Source organism: Ostrinia nubilalis, chromosome 5, assembly GCF_963855985.1.
Source record: "Ostrinia nubilalis chromosome 5, ilOstNubi1.1, whole genome shotgun sequence".
In the NCBI taxonomy this organism is placed as follows: Eukaryota; Metazoa; Arthropoda; class Insecta; order Lepidoptera; family Crambidae; genus Ostrinia; species Ostrinia nubilalis.
The window spans coordinates 2,792,034-2,806,838 of NC_087092.1; the positions used below are offsets into that span (position 1 = coordinate 2,792,034).

Consider the following 14,805-nt stretch of genomic DNA (forward strand, 5'->3'; position numbering starts at 1 on the left):
TTGCCAAATAGTGATGTGACTCATCTGCTGAGTGAAATCTTAATCGATAGGGAGACTCTGCCAATACGAATTTGTTTCAGCAAGGTAGACTTGATCGATGGGAAAACTAAATAAATAAGAATTTGATTCAGCAGCGTTAAAAATTTCTCTAGGGATAATGTAACATAAGTTACATAAAAGATACACCCTATTTACCTAATAGATGTAGTAGAACCAAAAACATCTACCTACCTACTTCCCTTAACATTACCAATATAAACTTAATCTACATGTTTTTGAATTTGAATGGTAGAATACATATAATTATTAGGTCAATCACTCGAATATGTCGGTATTTAGTTTTAACTCTTGAATCATTTGCTTATTCGAATCGAAAATAATCGACAAAGCTACATCACTAAACCAACTTCCTCCAAACATGGCGTCTTTATTTTAATTCCCGCCAAATAACCCCGCAATAAAGCATACAACGCACTAGGACGTGTTCGTAAATTTAATAAGAACGAATAATCTGGCGACGATTAGAAACAAAAAGGTACAATTCCACCGTAACGAGAGAAGTTCAAGGTGCGTTACAACCGTGCGAGTTTAATCTGGTGCACCTGCTTACGATTACACGTTACTGTTAAAATTTAACAATTGTGCACGGTAATTACATTTGTAACGAGTTCTAATGAGATCGAGCCGGTTTAATCTATTTTCGGATGTTTTCGAAGGTGTAGTAATTAAGGGTCGCATGTACAAATCCCTAGATTTTTTACTCAAGAATTTTCATATTTAACTTTTTGGCACAATATTATTTTCTCTACAAAATTCGTCGCAAAATGACAAAATTGAAGCGAATTCGTTTGATACTAAAAATAAAAAGTTTTCTTTTAAAGATCTATTAAGAGCAAGGCAATTTTTTTTTTATCCACAACGAGGAAGCTCTTGGCCTGTATCTCACCTGATTCTATATAAATATAACCCACAGATATGACTTTCCTTTTTATATTATGTCAATCTTCAAAGTTTCCTGTCGATCAATATTTATTTTATATCAATATCCTTTGGGCTACCCTACTTTATTGCTCTGAAATATCATAACTAACAATACCAATATCTTATCATGAACAATGCCTCCAGTAACTAGTCCACTTGGTCAAGTTTCTAATACTGTGCCGACTGAAATAAATTGAATCTGCTCATAAATCAGGTGACCCTTAACCGGGGAGTTGCTTAAGAGGCTTACGTAGACTGCTTTGGTGCTACTTTTTAGTAAAAGGCCACATATTTTTAAACAGTTCTGTCATAAGTTATTTAGGACGTATTATGTGTTTGCTGCGTTAACGAGTATGTTATTATGAAAATAGAAATACATTTGAATAGGCCTAATGAAAATTAAGAGTGTGGTCAAAATATACAATTTCAACTTATTGGCTTTAGGACTGAGAATTTAATAAACCTAATAAGGATATTTTTCAGGCACTTTAATACACATCACCATTAAATACGAATTTTTTATCCCAGTTCTTTTGCATCCGTTCATAGCTCTCCATACGGGAGCCTCTTAACAAAAACATAACTCAATCGGCCTTATGGAAATGGTCGCGAGGAATTCGAAGCCTTGAGTGAATTGCTGTGTTGGCCCGTATTTATAACCGCACTACTTAGTGCGAGCCTGAATTTATGGTTTTGTTTTTAAATACGGGCCAAGGAAATAGGTAAGTAAGACCTATGTATAATGTCGCTAAGCTATTATGTAAGTTGCCACATTGCTTTCTGAAATAACACATTTACAGAATAAAATTATCGTTGAACTAGGTCAAGTGCCTTCAGTTGGATTATAAGAGTTAAAATATTCCATGCTAAGGTTTCATAATCATAAGCAGCTAGTTTTAAATAACAGTAAGAAAATACTTTGCACTTCTCTTTTATCACTTAAGGCGATATTCAGTGCTTTGTAGATAAGTACCAGTGCTGAAAAAATGCTGATATTGTCATCGTTAATATTTTAATAGATTAATTGATGTTTTCTTCGTGCTACCAACGCTACAGTCACGTTTCAATACACATAAACACCTCATTTACCCCAAAGTTTCGTGTTCAAATTCAATTCCAAACTTCTGTCAACTTGACCAGTCCAAGGATCACGTCTCAAACTCATAATAACGTCTATAATTTGGGGGCTTAAAGGCTTTCAATAATATCCAATAGCTATAACAGAGTGTTATAGTGATCCCTTGTTACCTGCCGTTAGCCACAGATGGCGCTGCTCCAATATCGGTGACTAACGGTCAGTTAGGACACCCCAAATCGCGCGATTAGTGCCGTAATGACCGCCCACTGCTGGTAATGCTGGGGTCAGCCATAGCGATGCGACTGTAAAGCTGACACTGAAGGGTTCTAAAATAAATAATCTACTTGACCTACTGGTTATCGATACAGGTGTCTTACTTAGTTTAACTTTAGTCACACATCCACTAATACTTCGAATACAGCGAGCTTTTACTCGGGAGACAAGGCAAAAGCTAAACAACTGAAATTACTTTTAAAATATTTATTTAGTACGTTAGGGTAGGTGTCCTGACGCCAGCACATCAAGGTAAACACTGCGACATCTTATATCGTTGTAATAGGTACTATTTTGCTACAGAAATGTTTCTGATGTTCTGATTGTACATGACCATGACAAACTCGCTCATCACCCTATTGCCCTCCTATTCATCGGTATTCAAACCTCTGAAACGCGACTGATAGTGTAGTCCGCTACATGAAATTTAAGACCAACCGACCATCCGTAAAAATTACGATAACTCATCGGGGAACAACTTATTCTAATTCTAAATTTTAATAAATATAACACCCCATCGTTTTTGCGTCGGGGGTTAAAAAGGATGTGTCTATTTCCTCGTCGCAACTCTGTGGCGATCCCGCCTTTGCAATACAGACGGTGTATGAATTTGCGGCGTATTTATTACATCGGCCATTGTGACAGAGATGTTTATTGGCGCTATAACTTGTCCGACACCGTCCGGAGTCCGGACAGTTGCTATCATAACTCTGTGACCGACAGCTAGCGACTGTCAACTGTTTCTGCGCTGGACCGATTTCAAAGTTGTTGAACGATTTCACCATTGTAAATCTGTGATAATATTTCTTAAATCCGTTCAACATGCCAAATTAACATGTTCCTATTTTTAAAACATTTTAAAGAAATTCTACACGTGTAATTTAATATAGGTGGGCATATTATGTAAAAGCTAATATTGAATCAATATGTGAGATGAGGTTGATTTGGCTCTAGCCCAGATTTTAGCCCAAATTGCTAGTGAAATAAAACGTTTAGGCAGTCTTTTATACTTAGGGCAAGTTACATAAAGAAGCATTTATAGTATAAACGTCAATATTGGTAAAAGCTGCTTTATAAAAAAACTTTTATTGGAAAATAATAAGCTGAATAAGCTCCTATATTCAAAGCAAAATGCTTTAAAGAGGTTTCTTTAGAAACTGCAGTAATCCTTCAGCAGGTACACAGTCATTGTTAACTCCTTAATTGAACCTTAAGAGCGCCATTTTAAGAAGACCTCCCGTACCTCCCTAGGTTAAATAGAAAATGGAACAAAAAAGGGTGGTAAGAGGTGACTTCAGAGGTCAGGTTGTAATGGTTGATGCGCCCGATCGGGCTTCCTGGTGTCTTGTGATAAAGATGGTTCCTTAAGTAGCTGAATAATAAAAGAACTCTTGAAAAAAGACTGAAAACAGTGAAAAATTCGGAGGAAAGTTTGAGAACATGTTGTGATGATTGACACCTTATTTCTTTATAATACAGTCATCTTTTTGTATCATGTGGGTTTCACGTAGCACCTGGAATCTAAATAGACAGACCTAGTGTCAGAATTAAAGAGCCGCCACAAGCATCTAACATGGCTATTTAGCCATCGAAATAGAGGTTTTTTTTATGTGACAGGAGGCAAACGAGCAGACGGATCACCTGATGGTAAGTGATTACCGTCGCCCATAGACACCCGCAGACCCAGGGGCGTTAAAGGTGCGTTGCCGGCCTTTAAGGTTACAAAAACTTCAAAAATAATATTATTTCTTTATCATTGTAGTGATTGATATAAGTACATAATGAAAGCTAACTTTATGCCTTAATTACTCGAATATATTACTTTCTGCCTACAAATCGATAATATTTATCGCTATACATTTTCACAGTAAAATCCCGACTCGATAAATAGAAAAATACTTAGTTATAGTACTTTTCCTTAGACTGTAGTTCCAGCTATTTTGTTGGAACATGGCACCTATTTACATAACATTAAGATGGCACATTGTCTAACGTCCAATGGCTCGTGAAGTGGGCCGACCCATAGAACACTGATCCCTCAATATCACAGAGTCAGCAGCAGCCGCGATCTAGGAGAGGACGGGGCTTGAATGAGAGCGTGGAAGAAAAATATCTAGTTAATAGATTTTTTTTGCGACAAATAAAAAAAATCCGGTCTTGTATTGTCTTACTACACGCTAATGCGATTTCTTTCAGTATTTTAGTCACCCGCATTTTTCGATGCTCTTCTGAATAGGATGTTTCTCTTAATTTTTACACTGTCTCTTTTTTTTCTGTGGGTAAATGACTCTTTAGAGCTATTCCCTTAGTGCTTAGGCTTTCTAACGCCGCCAATCAAATAATGTTTTTTTCAATAGGCTCTGCTTAACTGCTTTTTTAAACGTCGCGCCACTGATTGTGATCGTAGATTCAAGTTAACTTCGTTCTGTAATAATTTACACAACAATGAATTGAAGAAAACTGTATACCTTTGGCTGGAAACTTTGAGGTTGATATCTTTATTATATTTTTATAAAAACGCTATAACAAGACCCCAGCCTTGCCCAAAGTAGGCTTGTGTTCGAGAGGCGTGCTAAAAGCGCCCTCTGCCGGTCGCCACTTATTGTTTCACTGTGGTTCATTGTTCTATGGAATTCTCTTCCCTTTTTCACCGCCATTTCGTAGTTTTTGAACGCTGTAACCTAGAAACGAGACGAAAATTGCTGTTGAATTTTTAACGTTCTTGCTGTTTCTCTAAATACTCGTAGGCCAGTAGAATTAAACACAAAAATTGATTAAATCGGAAATAATTCCTACAAAAGATCTTTTTGCTTTAATGGCTTCATTGGTTGCCCATTAAGACTCTCCTAAGTTTTCGACTTCGACGGAGTTGTGCTTAAGTGGTGGGGGCCCTCGAAAGGGGCGTTTTTTCGGTTTTCCGGTTATACCGCGTAAAGGACTTACCCTATCGAAAAGTGGTCTTCATGACGGTTAAAGGGCACTTAATCCTGCATTGAATAAGACCAAATTCATATGTTCTGGACAAACCGTTCTCGCGCTAAAGTTCGGCAAAGTAGAAAATATACGTATAATTAATGACCCTCTCCACGTCCAATGGCTTGTTACCCACATGCTTCCAAGCCTTGTAAAGGGTCGCCTTAACCAGTGTAACCCTAACAAGGCTCACGAGTTTGATTCGCTTATCCTTGTTCGTCCCAGCCGTTCTTTAACTGCGGTTGCTGCACCTCTTCCTGGCACTCTCCTGAACGACTCTGTGTTACCTAATGTGGCTGCCCCTCTTCCTTGTACCCTCCTGTACGATTTCATTGCTTAGCCATATGCCTGGTCCAAGGTTCGACGCCACAAAATCAACTTCGTACGAGTGAAAATAGTTTAAATACTATTTCTCGTGCTTGCAACATTTTTCTTTACTGCTTCGCCTCTATTAGTCGTAGAGTGATTGTATATGTTACGGCTAAGGATAGGTGTGAACATAAACTTAAGATTAGCCGGCTAAACTTAAGTTTATCTTCGACGAGGTGTTAATGTCAGTTTCTTCTATCTTTAGCCGGCTAAACTTAAGTGTAACCGCAGGCCCTTGGCTAAAAATGTAGAAGGAAATGGAAAAGGAAACAATGTAATAATGTTTACTATTTTGACACGAAAACTTTATTAACAATTTAACACGTTCCGACGCTGTACTCCAGTCCAATATGACACTAACAATCTTCACATAAATGTTTCATACACCTATACCCGTACTGTTGTTCACAATATTTTGCAACAACAAGTCTGCTCTCTATGAAACTCTAATGTAAAATCAACGGTTGTTGCCGTAGTGTTTTTTAGATTGATTTTCGTGAAAACGGCGAGACCCGTACTGCCATAATATGAATGAATTCCACCTTTACTGTATACATGTGCCGTTACCGCGGCGGAACGTGTTAAAAAATAATCACTTTCATTACACATACTTTTATGTACCTATGTAGGTATTCAAAATTATAATTATTACAATAACAAAATATTAATCACTTAAAACAATATCTACCTAATCATTAAAATAAAATAATAAGGAACAATTTGGTCATTACAATTGAATCTTTTGTAGGTATTTAAAATTACAAAATAAAACTGCGCGCGCGTTGTCTCCCCACCGCCCCCTCAAGCCCTCCGCCGGCCTGGCGCGCCCATCGAATAAATTTTTAGCCGTTTCGTTTTGGCTAATGTGCACATTAGCCGGCTAAAGATGGAATATCACGACGCAAACTAACATGCTATCGAACTTTAGCTGCTTCTCGAAGATAAACTTAAGTTTAGCCGGCTAAACTTAAGTTTATGTTCACAACTATCTTTAGCCGTAACATATATATCCTATAGCCTTCCTCAATGTATGAGCTATTCAACACAAAAATAATGATTTCAATCAAACTAGTAATTCTTAAGATTAGCGCGTTTAAACAAACAAACAAAAAACTCTTCAGCGTTTTAATATGAACTTGTTGTTGTTGATTTTTGGCGTCGAACCTTAGACCAGGCATACGGCTAGGCAACGTAGTCATGCAGGAGGGTACAAGGAAGAGGGGCAGCCACAGTAGGTAACACAGAGTCGTTCAGGTGAGTGTCAGGAAGAGGTGCAGCAACCGCTGTTAAGGAACGGCTGGGACGAACAAGGATAGGCGCATCAAGCTCGTAAGCCTTGATAGGGTTACACTGGTTGAGGTGGCCCTTTTCAAGACTTGGAAGCCTGTGGGTAACAAACCATTGGACATGGAGAGGGTCATTAATTATACGTATATTTTCTACTTTGCCGAACTTTAGCGCGAGAACGGTTTGTCCAAAACATATGAATTTGGTCTTATTCAATGCAGGATTAAGTGCCCTTCAACCGTCATGAAGACCACTTTTTGATAGGGTAAGTCCTTTACGCGGTATAACCGGAAAACCGAAAAAATGCCCCTTTCGGGGGCCCCCACCACTTAAGCACAACTCCGTCGAAGTCGAAAACTTAGGAGAGTCTTAATGGGCAACCAATGAAGCCATTAAAACAATAAAATCTTTTGTAGGAATTATTTCCGATTTAAAAGCTAATTCTACTGGACTACTTACCTTTTAAAACAAGGTCAAAAACATTTATTTATTTAAAGGCACAACCACAGAATTTTCAAGGCGAGAGTGAATAGGCACTTAAGTACAGGGCAGATAATATTGTGTACCATCCTAGACTGCATCCCACCTGATTGATTGACCGATTGTGATCAAATAACTACCTTGCTAAGCATAAAAAAAACCGGCCAAGTGCGAGTTGGACTCGCACACCGAGGGTTCCGCCGTACAAAACGTAGCGGTTTACAATTTATGACGTATTAAATCAAATTACTTACTAATATCGTTCAAACCAATTGCATGGTAATGCGTAATGCACATCATATATATTTTTTTTAGTATTAATATTATCTTATTTTGGAACTTACAGAGAGGGGACACATTTTAATCACCAAAATATTTAGATTGAATGACGATTGTGTTGGTCTTTGTTTTGGTTTAACTAGTTACTGTGCCTAAAAATTTTAAAAGGTTTCGGGTTTTTCTGTTAGGTTACCTTAAGCTATTGTTTCATACCAAAATTAAAGATTCAATGTCAGCGGGAAGTAGTCTTTAAGTTTTGATTCCGTTGCGAGTAGTGGCGAATTTCAAAATATGCGGTATGATTTATAGGTACCTACCTACCTCAGCGTTTTGAATTTTTGCGTTGATTTAGAATTTTTCACAGTTTAGAGGCAATTAGATTTAAGAAGTGTTTGATATGAATTTCAACTTTAATATCTCTACGCGTTCATGTGAAAAAGGGTAGATAGTAAGTTTATAATTATTAAAAAAATATTTTATGTCATGTAAGCAAAAATAATATTTTATGTAACTTCAAATTTATCATTTTCGCAATTTTTCCTTTATCTGTACTATATAACGTTGCTTCAGCTTCGTGCCGATTTTAAGATTCAGAGTTCACGGGAAGTACCTTGTAGGTTTTGATTCCCTAGCGTGTGACGGAAATTCGTCTACGGTGTCGGTATAAACTGCTGTATCTTTTGATCGCGTTAACTTAGAAGTTTGATTTTTTCACTGCTTTAAGGGACAATAGACCTAGGTATTTGGTATAAATTTCAATTTGATACCTTTATTCGTTCGTGAGAAATAAGGTAGTAAGTTTCATTTTATTAAAATATTTTTATTATATTACTAGCGGCCGCCCGCGACTTCGTACGCGTGGATCCCGTTTTACCCCCTTCATCTATCTTACGCGGTTTAGATTTTTTCATACAAATGTTTTTTCCCGCTAACTCCCGTTCCCGTTGGCATTTCGCAATATCCTGTTGTAACTAAGCTTTAAGTTTACTAAGGGACCTGCATGCCAAATTTCAAGCGTCTAACTTAAGCGGTTTAGATTTTTCATACAAAAGGATTTTCCCGTTAATTCCTGTTCCCGTGAGAATTTTGCAATATCCTGTTGTAACTAAGCTTTAAATTTACTAAGGTACCTGCATGCCAAATTTCAAGCGTCTATCTTACGTGGCTTAGATTTTTTCATACAAATGTTTTTTCCCGCTAATTCCCGTTCCCGTAGGAATTTTGCAATATCCTGTTATAACTAAGCTTTAAGTTTACTAAGGTACCTGCTTGCCAAATTTCAAGCGTCTAACTTAAGCGGTTTAGATTGTTCATACAAAAGGATTTTACCGCTAATGTCCGTTCCCGTGGGAATTCCTAAGTATCCTATAACCTGCCCAGGAGTATGAAGAATAATTGTACCAAGTTTCGTTAAAATCCGTCGAGTAGTTTTTGTTTCTATAAGGAACATACAGACAGACAGACAGACAGACAGACAGACAGACAGACAGACAGACAGACAGACAAAAATTTTACTGATTGCATTTTTGGCATCAGTATCGATCACTAATCACCCCCTGATAGTTATTTTGAAAATATATTTCATGTACAGAATTGACCTCTCTACAGATTTATTATAAGTATAGATATAACTAAAAAAATGTGATTTTCACAATTTTTCCTATATTTGCATTATATGACAATGCTTCATGCCAAATTTCAAGATTCTGAGTTTACGGGAAGTATCCTGTAGGTTTTGATTCCTTTGCGAGTGTCGAAAATTTGTTAAAAATATCGACATAATCGGCTGTATCTTTTGATTGGCTTGGCTTAGAAGTTTAATATTTTCACAGCTTAAAGGGACAATAGACCTGAGTATTTCATGTGAATTTCAGCTTGATACGTTCACGCGTTCTTGAGATAAAGGGTCTTGACAGACAGACAGACGGACAACAAAGTGATCCTATAAGGGTTCCGTTTTTTCCTTTTGAGGTACGGAACCCTAAAAACAACTTAATTTGATGAGTGCATCACAAAGTAATTACGTCTTAACTAAGGTAGCAATGAAAGCAAGAAAAATTATCATCATAGCAATTCTACGCGAAAAGCTAGTCCTATTATAATAGGTATGAGTGTCATAACTCATAAATAAATAGCGTATGGTAGTTTTAATCACGGACTATGAAATTTTAATACAATGTTATAAAAATCAAACCTACCACGAATTTTCAAGCAACACCATGTCTCTAAAGTTTTAAGATACACCTCTAACGCTATATTAACATCAATCGCCTATTTTACATACAAATACTACTCAAACTACATATTTATTTATGCAAATGTAAATAAAAGCCCTCCTGTTAACGTGGTATACAATTTCGAGTCATAAAACAAATAGGCTCTACCATTTCCATGCCGAGGCAGCTTCTAGAATTAATAGTTCAAATTAGTGTTAAGCCTATTACGTAAGAAATAATTTGGGGCCTAATTGGCTTCCTAGGTGGCGCCTGTCACGAAGGCCGTAAGCCTTGGCCCAGTGTGATTTGTCTACATTTAAAATGTAATAACTTTTCTCAAAGACGTAGCTGTTACAATACTCGTAGCTGTGATCGCGACTTAGCAAGTACGCCTGGAGTTATTTTCAGTATTCACGATTACATAACTTTAAGATTAATCAAGGCCTTTCGGTATTTTGAGATTGAGTACAATAGGCTTTAAAGATACATCTCAGGACTGAGATTAATGCCCCTTTTTCACCATCTATCCCTGATTTTTAAGTGACCCCTATGAAAACAAAACTCCTATTAAGTGTTACCATAGGGGCCACTAAGTATTGATGGTGAAACCGGGCATAAGTCTACTAAATTATAAACGTGAAAGTTTGCAAGGATAGATAGATGTTTGTTACTCTTTCACGCAAAAATTACCGAAAGTATTTTAACAAAGGCTTAGAATTGATAACGTTGATATTAACTGGCCAAATATATTTTTTATCCTTGGACATTTTACACTACGCTTCTAGTCCCTAAATTACAACGATAAGTGTCTGTGACAAACTGAATTTCACTCTGGCAAAGCCATGTTCGAAGGCTAGCTTATTATATCTCTGTTGTGATTTTTGCTACCCTTATAATTACTTTTTTGCGTCAATCCCTTTGTCATAGCACCATCTACAGCTCTGTATATAAGCTTATTTACGTGTTCCCACTGTTCAGTGTTAATGGCAAATAATCCTGAAGCTCGTCGACCTGGTGTGACCCCCTGAGCACATAATTGGATTTTGTGAAAAATAGAACATCTGTCCGCTACTCCTGCAGGTTCAACACTCTGACATGGTGTCAGTATAGGACTTCTATAATAAGTAAACAAACAAGTGGTACAAGTCCGTCGTCAGTAGAAAAATTATGTCTCTTATAGCGTACTCATATAACGCGGGCACGCGCGGATTACCTACTTATGAAAGTTAGGACAGCTAAATATCATACCGATAGTATCATTTTGATATTTGTGTTAGTTTGTAGATTAAATCTTCACGGGACTGGGGCGGCACATCTGCTCTTCTTAATCTCTCGCAATAAATTTACTCGTACATCATTATTATGTGCTCGTACTTAATGAATTTGTGATAGAAATCACAACATGGACATAAGATAGCATGTGTATTGGTCCAGGCGATACTAAAGCTAAAACACTCTGTATCAATCTGCCAAATATTCATCTGAAACACTTAAAGAGCTTAAAGCTATAGAATTATCTAATCCACTGCCTATCAATGAAAGTTACCTACTTGCCTATCATTGAAAAACACACCTCCATGATATTTCATTACTCATCTTGTGTCACAAGGTAAATGCCCCAGAATATGTGCATGCATAGTACCTCGTCACTCACTGTACTCATATTTTGAAGCAGCAAGGTACTACAGCGATCGCGCAGGTGTGCGCGCGTGAGCTAATATATTAAAAATGCATGCAGCCCCGTAAGGTTGTTAGGGCTGACTCGTGAGGCTTAGAAGAACTAGATAAATCAAATATCCTGTAGGTATCAAAGTAGTTCTAGCCTCTTGATTGTTTGATACTGGAAAGCGTAAAACACTGGCAGGTACTGTTGTTTAAGGCAAATTCTTCACCTTCAAATAGATTATTATTTTCTTTGACTGTAACATACTTTAGGCATTATGCTAAAAAGGAACCTTTTTACTCTTTGTTACTTTGTTTTATAAGATTCTGATAACTAGTTGTTTAAAACATTTGGATAATCATGAAAGTTAAGGGCAAGTAACTTACGACGTTGGGGCAGGAAAGTTCTCGAGTGGCGACCACGGGCTGGAAGACGTAGCGTGGGCAGGCCTCCTACTAGGTGGACCGACGATCTGGTAAAGGTCGCGGGAAGAGCCTGGATGCGGGCAGCGCAGGACCGTTCATTGTGGAAAACCTTGGGGGAGGCCTTTGTCCAGCAGTGGACGTCATTTGGCTGAAAAGAAAGAAAGAAAGAAAGAAACTTACGACTATTTAAACTCTATTTTTTACAAAACGACTAGTTATTTCCAAGCAAAAGTACAGAAAATCATACATAATGTAAAACAAATTACAACCATTGTGCCAGCCCTGGCAGTCCCTGAATTATGCCGCTTGAAGACGAACGTCCCTTCAACGAGTAATTTTCACAAGTTTTTATGTACAGCCCTGCAACATGTGGTGCTTGAAAACGTGGAAAATTACCGTCATTTCTCTGGCAAACTTCTGTAACATCAAACGGTAAACAGCCTACGTAGAAGCTGGCGTGAAATAGTTAACTTTGAAAAATACAAGCTACTTAAATTGCTTGCTGCCGCAAAGCGCACCGCACAGGCGTGATTGGTAACATTTAAAAACCATTTTGAAAGCCTTGGCGGAGACCACCGGCTTTTAGTTGCCCGATAGTTGGGTCCGATTCTAATTTGTATAAAGAATCGGCCGATACCAAATCAGTGTACCTAATGTGCGCACTTTCATACATGATTAACAGCCCAACCCAATTACCGGCCGACAAAAAGTTCACCATCATAGCAACCTGTTCTTTCAATGATAAAATTTACTGAAATTGGTTCTTATCATCTTCTGTTTATCACAGTATGTGACTCTAGCTGGCTTTGTAGTTCATACACATTAGTTTGCGAACCACCAGGCCAGAAGATCGTCTAAAAGTAAAGTTGACACCACATAAACGTATCACAAAATTGTATGAACTTTACAAATTCTATTCGGTTAGGTTTTTATTGGCAGTCAAGCTGTAGATCCTGGCTACACAGGAGTTGCAGCGGTGGGAACGGTGGGAATAGTCCCGTATTCTCATGCTAACTTCGCTAATTTCGCAACAAACCAACTTTGTGTTCATTTGTTTGCATGGCACTCGCAACATTTCGCACACTGAAAATTAAAGTACCATCTAATTAAACTACCATTAGATCCACATTACAAAAGCGTTTGCCCACTCCCTTGCAATTATTTAAAAATCACACGCCACGGTATACCGTGTCTGTGCGGGTAATCATTTTAAAATGGAACCGGGGCACGCGGGTTAAATACAGGTGCATGTATTAGGCTAAATACATTGATACGACGCGTGAGGAGCGATTAGGGTGGCCCAAGGGTTAAGGGATAAGCGGTGAGAAAAGAAGTCAAAACAGTGTTCTCAAATGCCATAGGTATAAAAAAGGAGAAGCTTTATGTAGTATTAAAGCCATGTTTAGCACCATAATATTGCTAACTTTAGTCTCCGCTACAGGAGCACGACTCTCTAATTTAGGTACTATTAAAATTATTTATTACCATTTTAATAGTGCTTAAAATATTTAAAAAGAGTTCGGTCCACATTCGGTATTTTTCTTCAGTTCCCCATAACTTTACTAAGATGAAAGATAAATAGAGTAGTATAAAGTAAATACTGTTCATATGAGTTAGCAGATGAGGTATTTACAGTGGCTAGAAATAACTGCCAAAATTATTACTCGTACAACCAAATAAAATGCCACAGGGTTTGTATTCAACATCGGGGTATCGATACCTACATGCCACCTTTCTACAAGTTGCAATGTACCGACAAATAATAACAACAGAATAATAATTCCTTTTTTTTTTAATTAAATTTTTTAAATAAAATATTTTTTAATTAAAAAGGAATTATTATTCCTGCATTTCCCACTTACACCACGCAGGTCGAACGGGTACAGGTTTTAATAGGCAAGATTTATGACCGCTCATCTGGTCAGGGGCCCCACGCGACGGGCATTTGTCGTGGAGGGTATGGAGATTTCGCTGGAAATTTCATTAAACCTATAAAACGAATGGCCTGCGATGTCCATTTTTGAGTATCGGCAAATGGATGCGATGTTTTGGCGGTTAGAATATAAAATAACATTTCAAAAATTTCGTATAGAAAATTTCGAGGTTTATTCGCTTTAACATCAGGAAGAAGAGCCAATTAAGTTTTTATAATCTTAATAAATACGAAAACATACATGTTAGTAATGATCCAATTTACTTTTATTTATAACTTCAACCAAAAAGCCTACAAAACCTGCCAGCATACCTTTTACTCCGCATAAACTTTTTAGAACTCGACGCACTTACATAAAAACTCCATGCCATCACTTTCCATCGTATCTACAGTCGCTATCTTATTTACACACCTTAATTGCGTTCAACATAGGCTCATAAACACTCATATCCATCAAAGAAAAACAATAGAGGCCCCGGTCGATACTCTGCCGTGACTGCGCGTCGTAAAAACTCGCCCCGAAAAAAAAACACCGTACGAAAAAAACAAAACATTAAATAACAACGTAATAAGCCCAAACTTCGGGTGATCGACCCCGGTAATAACAAATTCGTTTTCTAGATATTCCACGTGGGAAATTCCCGCGAAAAGGTTAAGGATATTAATGGTGGACAACGGAGGATTGTAAATAATTTTCGCCAAATTCAGAAAAATGGCGCGAGAGGTTTAATTTTGGTTATTTATTAAGTTAAGGTTTGTAATTATGAGTGGGCACGTTTAAACCGGCTTTTAAAATTATCTTTCAGATTTTTACGATATTATAGCACTTCATGTTTTGAATATTTATC

At 37.4% G+C, this 14,805-nt stretch overlaps 1 protein-coding gene across 1 annotated transcript in view; it reads left to right on the forward strand.

Moving 5' to 3' along the window:
• The window catches only part of LOC135072114 (uncharacterized), a 521,318-nt gene that overhangs the window by 484,718 nt on the left and 21,795 nt on the right, over positions 1-14,805 (forward strand). The gene's annotated exons all lie outside the window — the stretch shown is intronic.